We start from the raw sequence: 13,298 nt of genomic DNA, 5'->3' as shown, positions 1-13,298 counted from the left end.
TGCTACCTTGACAAAGTTTCAAATCAGCTTAATCAACTTGGGGGTAGAATTATGGAGTTCTGAAAATACAGAATCATCTCATCTGCAAAGATGAAAAGTTTCACTTCCTCTTTCCCAAAGATTCCCTTTATGCTTACTTCTTGCCTTCTTGCTCTGGCTAGGAATTCCAATACTGTGTTAAAGAGAAGTGGAGAGAGGGGGCATCCTTTTCTCATTCCTGATCTTAGAGGAAATGGCTTTAGCTTTTGGCCATTAAGTATAATGCTACCTGTGGTTTTTTCATACATGGCCTTTATTATACCTAGGAATGTTGCCTGGTTCCTATTATCTCCAGAACTTTTAGCATAAAGGGAAGCTGGATCTTGTCAAATGTCTTTTCTCCATCTACTGAGACAATCATGTGATTATTGTCCTTGCTCCTGTTGATGTGATGAATTATATTGACTATTGTGTATTGAACCAGCTTTGCATCCCTGTGATGAATTCTGTCTGATTTTAATGTATAAGTTTTTTGATGAGTTGCTGAAGGCGTTGGCCAGTATTTTGTTATGAAGTTTTTCATCAATATTCATCAAATAAAGGGGTCTATAGTTCTCTTTCTCAGATGATTCCCTGTGTGGTTTTGAGATGTGAGTTATGGTGATTTCATGAATGAGTTTTGCAAAGAGCCTTCACTTTCCATTTTGTTGAAAAGCTAGAGGAGTATTGGTGTGAGATCTGCTTTGAAGTCCTTATATAATAATTCAGCTGTGAATCCATTAGACCCTGGGCTTTTCTTGGATGGGAAGTATTCTATTGCCATTTCAATTTCAGTACTAGTAATAGGTCTGTTTATTTGAATTAGGTCTTCTTGGTTCAATGTGGGTATGCTAATATTGCCTAGAAATTAATTCATCTCTTCTAGATTCTCAAATCTGTTGGCATAAAGGTTTGAAAATTATTCCCTTATGATACTCTAGATCTTGTTAATTTCTGTTGTGATATTTCCATTCTCGGCCATGATTTTGTTTATTTGGGAGTGTTCCCTTCTTTTTATGGTCAGTTTGGTTAAGGCTCTGTTAATTTTGTTAATTTTTCCAAAGAACCAACTCCTTTTTTGTTTATTCTTTCTATGTTTCTTTTGGACTCCAATTCAGTTTACTCTGCTTTAATTTAAATAATTTGCTTCCTTCTACAGGATTGGGATTGGTTTGTTTTTCTTTTTCTAAGAGTTTAAAGTTTACCATTAAATTGTTAGTTTGCAATTTTTCCAATTTCTTGATGTAGGCACTCAGAGCTCTAAATTTCCTCTGAGTACTGCCTTTGCCATATCCCAAAGGAGCTGGTATTTTGTGTGCTCTTTTTTGTTAAATTCCATAAACTGTTAAATTTCTGTTCTGATCTCCTGGAAGACCTACTGGTGATTCAAAAATATGAGTTACAGGGTTTTCTTTGTTGGAGATTGTTGTTAAGTTCCAATTTGATGCCCTTGTGTTCAGAGAGAATGCAGGGAATAATTTCAGTGTTTCTGTGCCTGCACATGTTTGCTTTATGCCCTAAAATGTGATCTATTTTAGAAAATTTTCCATGTGCTGCTGAGAAAAACGTATATTGTGTTTTTGTTGGGGGAATAATCTGCAGATGTCTGTTATGTCTAGTTGTTCTATGCAGTTGTTCAATTCTGAGGTTTCTCTGTTGAGTTTTTGCTTGGTTGATCTATCCATAGGTGAGAGTGGTGTGTTAAAGTCACCAACAATCACTGTGTTTGGATATGTATGTGGTTTTAATGTGAGCAAAGTTTTCTTGATGAAGTTGGGTGCTGCGGCATTAGGTGTGTAGATTCTCCCTGGCTACTTTCACGATCTTTTCTTTAGTCTCTATTGATCCTGTACAGATTATAATGTGCTGGTGGGATGTTCTTTTCTGGTCATGTCTGTTTGTGGTTCTAAAAGCTTCTTGTATGAGGATGGTCCTGCCCTTCTGGATATTTGGGAAGTTCTCTGAGATCATTTCCTGATGAATATTTCCAATTCAATTGATCTCTTTCTCTAGGCACTCCTCAGTACAAATTAGCCTTAAATTGGGCTTCCTAACAGTATCTTGGAGTTCCTGAAGATATCTCTCATTTTTCCTAGATAGGGTTTGATTCATTTTTTGGTTTTTCTCTATAATATCTAGATTATCTTTGATTGAGGAGATTCTCTCTTCTGCATTGTCTAACCTGCTACCAATTCGTTCTATTTTGTTCTTCCTCTTCCTACCTTCCAACTGGTCATTTTTGATGCCTTGCATTTCTTATTTTATATCATGTATGGACTTCTTTATCTCTTTAATTTCAATTTGAGTGATCTCTTTGAAGTCCTTTAGCTCATCAGCTTTACTCTCATTGGACATTTGTTGGAGTTCAGTAAGCTTTTCTTTGTGGATTCTACTAATTCCTCTATTTTTCTTTGTCTCTCTTTGTCACGTTCACATATGTCCTTCTGTATATTTTCAAACGTTACATTGATCATGTTTATCAATTGCATTTGTAGGACATATAAAGAACTTTCCTCTAGGTTTGCCACTGACTGCTCTATTGCTGTTTATGCTGGGTGGGAGATCCTATTCCTTTGTTTGACATTTTTCTTGAGTTTCTTGTTCAGCCCATTTGAAAATTAGAGCAAGATTAATACCACACATGGTTACAAGTTTAAGGTATACCTTACCTAATGTTATATAGTTGCCCAGACTGTAGAATTTCACAATTTTGGATTAGTATCATCACTCCTTCTCTCCTTTTGTGTTCTTACAGACAAATCTAAAACCAACACCAAACATAGATGTGTGACTAAAAAAACCCACAATCCACTCTCTACGAAATTTAAGTCAATCTAAACCTATAGTATAATTGAATACATGCATATATACACTTGGTCAAAAACAGTCAACCATAAATCCTTGCATTAGAGGAATTGAAGAAGGAATAAAGAACCAGAGATATAAAAATAGTATGAAAGACAAGAGAGGAAATAGGAAAAGAGTAATGTAGGAGTGTAAGAATAATATAGTAATGAAGTAAAGAGATGGGATGAAGATTATTGACCTAAAATGACAGAAAGGGAAAAGTAAATGAATTTAAAATTTAGGAAAAAATAAAACAAATCATATAAAAATAAAAAGGGTAATAAACAAGGAAAGAAGAGAGGAAAGTATATATGAAAGTGATCAGTGATTTTAAGAAAAAGAGAGTCCTATTATGAGTTCTTAATCATGAAACACTAAGATTAAGAACGGAGAAAATACAAAGCAGGGGGCTGAGTCAATGCAAGTACAATTTGTAACGGGTCTGTACACAATGCTCTCACTATGTAACAAGGACTCACCACAATGACAGAAGGAAAAAGAAAAGAAAAATTAAAAAATAAAAAGGGAGGATGGAGGAAAATGGCAAAAAGAAAAAGAGAGCGAGAAGAAGTAAAAATGCAAATGAAAAAAGGAGTAAAGTTTGCAAAAATTATGATTGGAGAAGAAAAAAACAAAAACAAAACAACAGCAAAAAGTATTTTTTCAGTTTTTTTTGAGGGGGAGACTGTGTCTTCACAGAGTTTGGTCTCCAGATATTGTATGAAGCCTTTTTTCTCCTGTTGTTTGGCTTAGCTGGTTCTTCCAATAAGTTTGTTTCATCGGGCAGAAAAAGTTCTGCCTTATAGGTTTGGTTTGGGGACACTGTGACTGTTCACCCTTGTTGATGTACTAGCCGGGTTATGGGCTTTATGTGTCCTATAGGGGGGATTTGGCAGTTTTCAGTAGCTTGAGTAAGAATGGAGTTGCATTATACTGGAGTCCTTGGTGAGCTTCACAACTCCAGCTGCTATGTTTTTAGCGAGATCAGCAAAGAGCCTGGGGTGGAGCTGCAGGCTTTGTTTACTAGGAGAGCTTCCCTGCCAGGGCCTAGCTGGTTCTTCTAGGGCAGAAAAGTTTCTATCCAGTAAGCTGATTCTGGGAAAAACCTTTGCCCTACTGAGAGATGACACTGCTGGTGCCACTTCTCAGGCTCCAGGAGTTCTGGCAGGGTCATTACCAATAGTCAAGATGGCTCTGCTGTTGGCTGGTGGGAGTGCTAACTTCTTCCAAATGCCGTTCTGTGCAGAGGAGTGAAAATGTCTTAGTGGAGTGCTCACAACTCCCTTGATTGACTGAGTCTGTGGAGCTTGCAGGTCCACGACATGAAGAGTTGCCTGCCCTGGCTCTGGTAGGTCTGAGCTGGAGCAAGGTGTGCTGTTTGCTCAGGTTCCAGAGGGAGGGAGTGTGTATCTCCGCTGCCATTTCTGGGGGAGTTTGTCTAATATTCTCCTCTCCTACTGACATCTCTGTGGCGCTAAAGCTTCTTTTTTTGCCAGTCCTGGGCTTGAATTCAGGGCCTGAGTCCTGTCCTTGGATTCTCTCAAGGCTAGAGCTCTAACACTTGAACACTTGAGCCTCAGCACCATTTCCAACATTTTTCTTTTTCTTTTTTCTTTTTGGCCAGTCCTGGGCTTGCGCTCAGGGCTTGAGCACTGTTCTTGGACTTTCTCAAGGCTATAGCTCTACCACTTGAGCCTCAGCACCACTTCCAGCTTTTTTCTATGTATGTGGTACCAAGGAATCAAACCTGGGTCTTCGTGCATCCTAGGCAAGCACTCTACCACTAGGCCAAACTCCCGGCCCCACTAAAGCTTTTTTAGAGTCGATCTTTAGGTATAAACATTCTGCTTTGGTGCTAAACCTGGTATCTTGGCAAGAGCTCAGAAAGACTCAACCTGAATCGCCTCCGTCTTCCACTGGTCCTTCTTATCATTTCTTAACAATGTAGTCTATACATGTCTCCCAAAAAAATATCAACATAGGGTTGTGTTTTTTGTGTTGTTTGTTTTCTGTGTTTCTTGAACTCAGTACCTGGGCACTGTAGCTGAACTCTATTTTTTTCATATTTTTTTTTGCTGGTCCTGGGCTTGAGCTCAGGGGCGAGCACTGTCCTTGGGTTTTTTTCTTGACTAGATCTCTACCACTTGAGCCTCAGCACCACTTTTGGCCTTTTCTCTTTTTTATATATGTGGTACCGAAGAATCGAACCTGGGTCTTCGTTCATGCTAGGCAACACTCTACCATTAGGCCAAACTCCCGGCCCTGTAGCTGAACTCTTTTGCTCAATGCTAGCACTCTACCACACTGAGCCACAGCTCTATTTCTTGTTTTTCTAGTGGCTGATTAGAGGTAAGAGCCTCACAGACTTTCCTGCTAAGGTTGGATTTGAACTGTCATCCTCAGGTCTCAGCCTCCCAACTAGCTATGATTACAGATGTGAGCCTTAGCACCTCTCTGCAAGAAGATGGAACAAAGACACATTTGGTAGGGAAAGCATCAGCAGGCCTCTGACCATCAAAGCAAAATGCAACAAGTGGTTGCCTTCCTGACAATAAGTACAGGAAGGAAACAATATCCCAATGAGGACTGTGGGCAGAGAAGAAGACTTGGAGAGGAGTGGGAGGCAACTGAAAGCTAGAATAGAATAGAGTTTCTCTAGCTAGAATAATCCTACAGCAGCACTAGAAACCAACCTCACCAGATGACTGGTCATAAGATGGACTCTTTACCTTTTTCTAGCTCCTTTCCAGTCTCCTGGGCCCAACCACTTTTGTCCTGTCCTCAGAGTGTCAGTCAGACTTCACAACTCACTTGACAGTGTGTATAGTGACTTATGATAGACTATGTGGATTTGATGTGAACTCACACACTAGGACCTTTGTCCAGCCTTAGATTCCCTCAGGGCCCATCACTGCCAGATGGAAAATATGTAGCTAAAAAAAGGTAAAAATTAAAGGCTCAAGGGGGCCCAAACTTATAAATAAGGATAAATGGGGATTTGGTCTGTATGTGCTTAGGCCTTTTGCCATCATATTCTCAATCTCCTGAGGCCTGTGCTGGCATGCCATTTCATACCTGAAACACCTTGTAGCCTTCTAGAACTTTTTTTCAGATATTTTCAAATCTTTCACATATTTTCTTCTTTTCTACTCATTGCATCTGGGCCAACCTACAAACAGAGGGAGGAAATGAATTTAGCTCACTGGGCCATTTTTGGACTGCAACACATTAGTTCCTAAAGTCCCATGGGATACTTTATCATACTGGAGAACAGAAAGAGTTCAGACTTGTAGCTGGAAGACTGAGATTGGATCTCAGAGCCATCTTATGTCTAATAATTCTTTAAATACCTCTACTTTCTCATAGACTCTTGTAAAAATTCTGAAAATAGCCTAATAACCCGTAAAATTCCTTAAGAAAATTCTTTCTTCATGGTGTGTTCCTTTCAGCATGGAAAGTATTAACTGTGGAGGAGAAGTCACCATTCTGACCCTATTTCTCATTGCTGGTTCTGCTGTGTGTTGAAAAAACATTTCATAGTTGGCTTGGGCCACAATACACACAGCATTATGTACTTTCTAATTTTTCAGAAATGGTCATTTCAAAAAAATGTTTGCTCAAGCAACCATTATGAAATTGAGCTCAGAAACAAAAGTAAACCCAGATAACCAAGGAGAAAGGTTTTTTTTTAAATTTGGAAGGATTAAATTCCATGATAAAAACTGAATCTACAACTGTCTGAATGATGGTATGAAAAATGAAAAGTTCATGGATTGAGCCTTTTATGAAATTTTACCTTCTCGCTGCAAATCCCGTTGTGAAATCATGATACAATCTTTGATTTTTATTAAAAAATGTATATTCCTATAGTGTTAGCCATTCCATTTTGTAATTTTAATTTAAAGTTACATATGTTAATCATGGTTGACAATAGAAAAATTGTAGTAGTCACCTTCCTTTGCATCTACAATTTGAAAGAACAGCAATGATCGAGAAAGAAGAAATGAAATGAAGTAAAACAAGAAAAAAAGGAAACAAATGAAACGAAGAATAAAAAAATAAAAATTTAAAAAGCAGGAAATCAAATGGAATACCAAATAATGAAGAGCAGTGTTTCTAGTTTAGGGGAACTTGAGTCTCCATGAAATCCTCTAACATTTCTCTTGGTAACAACTTACATGGTTTGGAGTGTTCAGCTTTCCTGTATTTTGCTTGGATTCAGACACACTCTTGACAGGGCACTGTGTCTGTTACTTTGAATCTCACTTTCAGGCTTGTTGGTGGGAGATTCAGGGAAGTTCGGATTTGTAGTTACCTTGTGTTACCAATAGACAAAAAAAGAAAGAAATAATAGTAGCCAGTAGAGGTACTTGATTATTTTACTAGAATGTGTTTAGTAGAAAAATACATAAAGGGGCCAGGAGCAAGGCCTAATTGTAGACTAGTATGCACAAAGCCCAAGTTTGGATTCCCCAGTATCATATACACAATAAAACCAGAAGGGTTGTTGTGGTGTCCTGTGTCATGTGATATAGCACTGGCCTTGATAAAAAAAAAACCACGGACTGTGCCCAGACCCTGAGTTAAAGACCCAGGACTGGCAAAAGGGGGAAAAGAATTTATAATTGAGGAAATGTTTATTGCAAATATACTATGTGCTTGTTTGAAAGTTTATACTAATTGCACAAAATTAAAAATCCAAAAGAAAATAGTTTTTGTGAAGCTATATGAAAATTGGAAATCAGAGAATTGGAAATACCTCAGTAAATTAAACTACCTGTACTGCTCAGACATGACTATACTGCTAGCTGATCCAGAAGTTGAGCTCTGAGTATATTAACTCAAGCCAGTGGGATTAGAAAAGATCATGACACACCTATCTCCCACACTTGAGAAGAAAAGATAACCAAGAGTGATAATCGCTGGTGGCTTATGCCTAAAACCCTAGCTATCTATGAAATCTGAAGATGAACAGAAGAAATTGAAATCGAGGGAGGACAAAAGGATGTTGGACAAGCTATAATAATGGTCAGACATAAATTTGAGTGACAATAATCAAAATAAATGACATGCAGAATGGAACTCCAATAACAACAAGATAAAGTGCACACGTGTCATGTTATATGAAAACTGAGAAATATTGCTAGAATGTCATTGGATGTGGAGTTGAGTTAAATGTGTCATCTACAGATGTTTACTTTCAGCGGCCCACTTGATCTACAAGAAATACTACATAGAAAATAAGGAAATGTAAAGACTTAAAAATATCATATGTATTTTATATGCTAATCAAACTCGTTTTGTGAACATTTCAGCATTTGTGTTTTACAGGCTTCTTTATTCTAACTAGGCCTATCATTTTGGATATTTGGAAAGTTTTCCGCTAGAATTCAGTTATTTTTCTCGCTTATTCTTCCTTCTTTGGACTTTATTCAATATGCGCTAGTCTACAATTAGATCATGTGATTGAGTCCTCCATTCTTGTAAATAATATTTCTTGCTTCCTATATTTTTTCTGAGATTTTTCTTCTTCCTGAATAATATATAGCCTTTGATTCCCTAGACTCTATATTCTACATCATCTGATCAAGAATTCGTATTGTGTTTGTTTCTCAGACATTATTTTTGATGGCTTTACACTCTTTATTGAACTTTTGGGATCTCTTTGATTTGATTTTCCATTTCTTCTCTCATGTCATTTAGCAAAAAGTCTATTGATTCATTTGGCTCTCCTCTTAGAATTCATTCAGTTTTCTATTGAATTCCTTGAAAAATCACAGTCACACATAGCCTTTTGTAGGCTTTCTATATTTTCATTTAACTTATATTTCAGCAAATTTTTTATCAGTATCATCTAGATCTTTCAATGACTTTTATATAATTTAAAGTAACAGTCAATCCAAAGACTTTAACTCAGATGTTTAAAATCATAGTCAGATATCCCCTATCTAAATAATCCTTAAGTTTCATTTGGGTATGGGAACTGTGTTTCAGGAAAGGGCATTACATATAATATTAGGCAGAGAATTAGTCTGTTGTAAGAGATAAATCAATCTCAACAAAAATTATAACATGATCAGCCAATTAGATAGAGCCAAATGGATACAAATACAGTCTAATTCATAGACAGACATACAGGGACAAATGGACTAAAAAAGGCAGAGGATAGAAGGACCAAAAATAAAGGAAAATATTTTTAAGTGAAATTCAAAGAATGCTGTTGTCTAAGAGCAAATGAACATGTCTACTGTGGGGAACCATGATTTTTCATTTTTCAGACTGTCTGAGATGTTGTCTCTGTGTCTCAGTGTTTCTAACTTGGCTATGGGCTCTTATCTCTCATCTTTAAATTCATGTTAAAATTCAGTATGAATTTCCAAGGTTTGGCTAACTCTGGTGGCAACAGGCAATTGCACATCTGCATAGTGAATACTGGGAAATTCATGTGTTGTGATGAATAGTAATTGATTGATGCTGAATAATAATCAGTGTTATATTCAGTAATATTAATTCAATCATACTTATGAAATTGTAAAAATCAAGAAGGTAAAATATGAACTTCCATAGGAACTAATAAAAATAATAATGACTTAGAAATATTCGCTTAAGGCCAGGATCATGGCTTAGTGATAGAGTGCCCTGGGTTCAATTACTTGATGCCACATACATAGAAAAAGCCCTGGGTTTGATTTCTTGATGCCACATATGTAGAAAACCTGGAAGTGGTCTTGTGGCTCAAGTGGTAGAGTGCTAGCCTTGAGAAAGCCCAAGGACAGTACCAAGGCCCTGAGTTTAAGCCCAAGGACTGGAAGCAAAACATTTACTAATAGTATGCCTTTTAAAATGAATATAAAAACAATGACTTTTTGCAAATACATTGTTATATTTCCACTGTAAAAGTTAGGTAAAAGAGAAAAATGTAATATTTGGGTAAAGGAGAAATATGTATATATCTAATATATAGAATTTTGTATGTGAAATATTTTAAGTTGATTAAACCGGAATAGATTGAAAAGTATATAGATCCATGAACAAGCTATTTTCTATCTAGTCTTTCCTTTGCTATTACTCTATAAATCCAATAAATTGAGAGACACAATTGAAGTGTATTTTGTAGCATCGACAACCCATGGTTGAAATTCTAAAACTCATACAGAGAAAGCATAGAGGGAAGAAAAGAAAGTAGATGAAAGTAAAGCTGAGGGGAGGCAAATGGAAACAAAACATATTGAATAATATTGCAAAAAAATTGAGACTAGACCTTAGTTGATGAGTGGATCAACAAGATGTGATATTTATACACAATGGAATTCTATGCTGCTGTCAGAAAGAATGACATCGCCCCATTTTTAAGGAAAGGGAAAGGCTTAGAAAAAAATCATATTAAGTGAAGTAAGCCAGATTCAAAGGAACATAGGCTCAATAGTTTCCGTCATTTGTCATAATCAGTAGAAACCTTGGGCTCTACTAGCAGAGATTTACAATAGAACAAAACCTAGATACTTAAGGCCATATAGAATGAAGCTAAATGAATGGGCCTCCAGGATATAGAAAGAAAAGCCATATTCTGAGTTCTTGTTGTCTTTAATGTACTATGTTATCTCTCATCTCTTTTGTTGTCCCTTGGTTATCTCATATTGTTACAGAATTTTACTTTGTTATCTGATATATTGTATATATGCCTATTTGGATATTTGAAGTCAGATAGGGAAGGGAGGAAAACCAGATGATAGGAAGGGGTGGGGGGAGGGAAATAGGGACCAAGGCATGAGAAAGGGTGTCAATGTGTGTGAAGTAATGCACCTTCTATGTGATGAATATAATGTAACCCTTCTATTATTACAATAAAAATATATTATAAAAAATTAAGATTAGATATAAACAATTGCTAAACAAAGTACACTCTAACTAGCATGCAGAAACATGGAAATTGGTTATGAGGAAAATATTGAAGAATTTTATTGAGAATTAAGCAGTATAGTGATGTGCAGACAGTGATCTCTGTAAAATTTGGAAAAATGTTCATAGTATTAGCTACTCAGGAAACTGAGATATAGTAATCATGGTTTCAAGCCAAACTGATGAGGAAAGTCACTGTGAATATTATTTTTACTTAACCAACAAAGAACCAAATAAGAAAGTGTGACTCAAGTGCTAAAGAACTAGTGTGGAGCACAGGACCCAGAGTTGATTTGCAGGATTTCAGTTGAAGTGGCAGATTTGACATCAAAAAATAAATTTTAGGCAAATTATTAAGAAAGCAACAATAGGAAAAGAATAGAATATTGAAAATATACTCAAGTAGATGATGGACTAAGTGGAAAGTATATAGAAAGACTGTATATATATATATATATATATATATACAGGTAAAATTAAATTTTACCTGCCTCTGGCTTCAATTTGTGAGTGAAATATTACTAGAGAACTTAGTGAGAGTTATTCATTGAGTGATTCCAACAATATAGACTAATACCCTCATGTAAAAAAGGAATCCAGCTAATAAAACATTTAGGTTTCATCTTAAGAGTGTTTATTTCTCCCAGTTTGTGTTTTGTCCCGGAAGCCAGGCAGAAAATTTCTATCTGGCCTTAACAAGATAATATAGCACTTGGGGACAAAGATGCAGCCCAGTAGCCCAGCACTAGATGTCAATATTGAGAACACCTCGGTAGCAACCATTAACTTCCCCTTGGTACTGTTATAAACAGGCAGAAAAGTGAGCCAGACACTACAGAACAGTAACATGCTGAATGTCAGGAACTTGGCCTCATTGAAGGTGTCAGGGAGGTTCCTGGCCAGGAAAGCCACAATGAAACTGATCAGGGCCAGGAAGCCCAGGTATCCCAGGACAGAATAGAAAAGAGTGAGGGAGCCTGTGTTACACAGGATGATGAGGTGACCATGTTCAGAGTGTGCCTCTATATCAATGAATGGAGGAGAGGTTCCCAGCCAAATTCTACAGAGAGTCATCTGGATCAGGGTGCTGATGGGAATGATGAAATTAGGAGCTCCAGATATTAGCAGCCGCCTCATCCGTCTCCTTGGAGAAGTGACCTTGAAGGCCAGAACTACAGTTACAGTTTTGGCCAAGACCGAGGAAACAGCTATAGTGAACACAAGTCCAAATGTGACTTGCTATAGAATGCAGGTGACTGTGTTGGGACGACCAATAAAAAGCAAGGAACAGAGAAAACTGAAGATGAGGCAGATGAGAAGGATGTAGCTGAGAATCTGGTTATTAGCCTTGACAATGGGGGTATTGTGATATTTCAGAAAGACCCCAAGAACAACCGCTGTGTAGATAAACCAAGAGCCATGCAGGCCAAGACCATCCCAAGTGGTTCTCTAAAATCCAAGAAACTTTCAGCTCTTGGGAGGCATTGGTTTCTCTCTGTGTTGGCATACTGATGATCTGGGCACTTCATACAGTGCTCCATATCTGGTGAAAAATTAAGCATTAGTCACTTCCCAGGATGTAAAAGGAAATAAAGGTCTCTCTATATAGAGATAATTCCAAAATGTCAATACTTACTGGCATGAAGTAAATATCACCAAGTACTACCAGACATGTAGTACATGTTATTTTTAGTACAAAATTATTTTTATGTCTTCATCATGTTCCCTCAGTCCTGCTCACATTTTCTTACTTTCATTCTGATTGAAACATTTTTTTACTTGCAGTGACTATCACACACTATTTGTTGTCATTTTTTCATACCTTCACAACTGTTTTCAGCACCTATCCATGATGTCATAATATTCCTGAATGTACAACTTAAATATCTCATTCAAAATCTTGGATAGTATAGCTTGCACTTCCCTCTCTGTCTCTTTGAAATATAAGTGTAGCGACCTTTTCTTGAAGTTTTAGATTTGCCTCTCCTATGCCTCTGTTAGGTGGTGGAGAACGGAGAATAAAATCACAGTTTGAACTGGTAAAATTATGCTATGTACAACACTTTTTTCTTCTTACTACAAAGACAACTTACAGCACTTGCTCTATTGCAAGAACAGTTGTGAATACAAGGAAATAAAGAAGTGAAAGTGTGTGTGTGTGTGTGTGTGTGTGTATACACATTATGTACACACACACATATATACATATATACATATAAATGTATATGTGTATAGAACATATTGGGTGTTGGTCGTGGGGCTTGAATTCTGGGCCTAGGTGCTGTCCCTGAGCTCTTCAGCTCAAAGCTATTGCTCTACCCCTTGAGCCACAGTGCCATTTCTGGTTTTCTGGGTGTTAATTGGAGATAAGAGTCTCAAGAGTCTCACGGATTTTGGTGCCTGGGCTAGCTTTGATCTGTAATCCTTCCTCAGATCTCAACCTGCTGAGTAGCTATGATTACAGGCATGAGCCACTGGTGCTCAGCCTTATTTTGTGTCTTAAATACAATTTTGAAGACACTGTACTTATCAAA

At 37.1% G+C, this 13,298-nt stretch overlaps 2 pseudogenes; both read right to left on the bottom strand.

Moving 5' to 3' along the window:
• LOC150042558 (periodic tryptophan protein 1 homolog) overlaps positions 1 to 4,329 on the bottom strand; it is a 32,000-nt pseudogene extending 27,671 nt beyond the window's left edge.
• A 7,059-nt stretch (positions 4,330 to 11,388) lies between these two features.
• The window catches only part of LOC150042557 (vomeronasal type-2 receptor 116-like), a 43,633-nt pseudogene continuing 41,723 nt past the window's right edge, over positions 11,389 to 13,298 (bottom strand).

This window comes from Megascapheus bottae, chromosome 35, assembly GCF_031878675.1.
Source record: "Megascapheus bottae isolate mThoBot1 chromosome 35, mThoBot2.hap1, whole genome shotgun sequence".
Lineage (NCBI taxonomy): Eukaryota > Metazoa > Chordata > Mammalia > Rodentia > Geomyidae > Megascapheus > Megascapheus bottae.
Note: the sequence above shows the minus strand (reverse complement) of the source record. Positions and strands in the feature narration are given on the sequence as shown.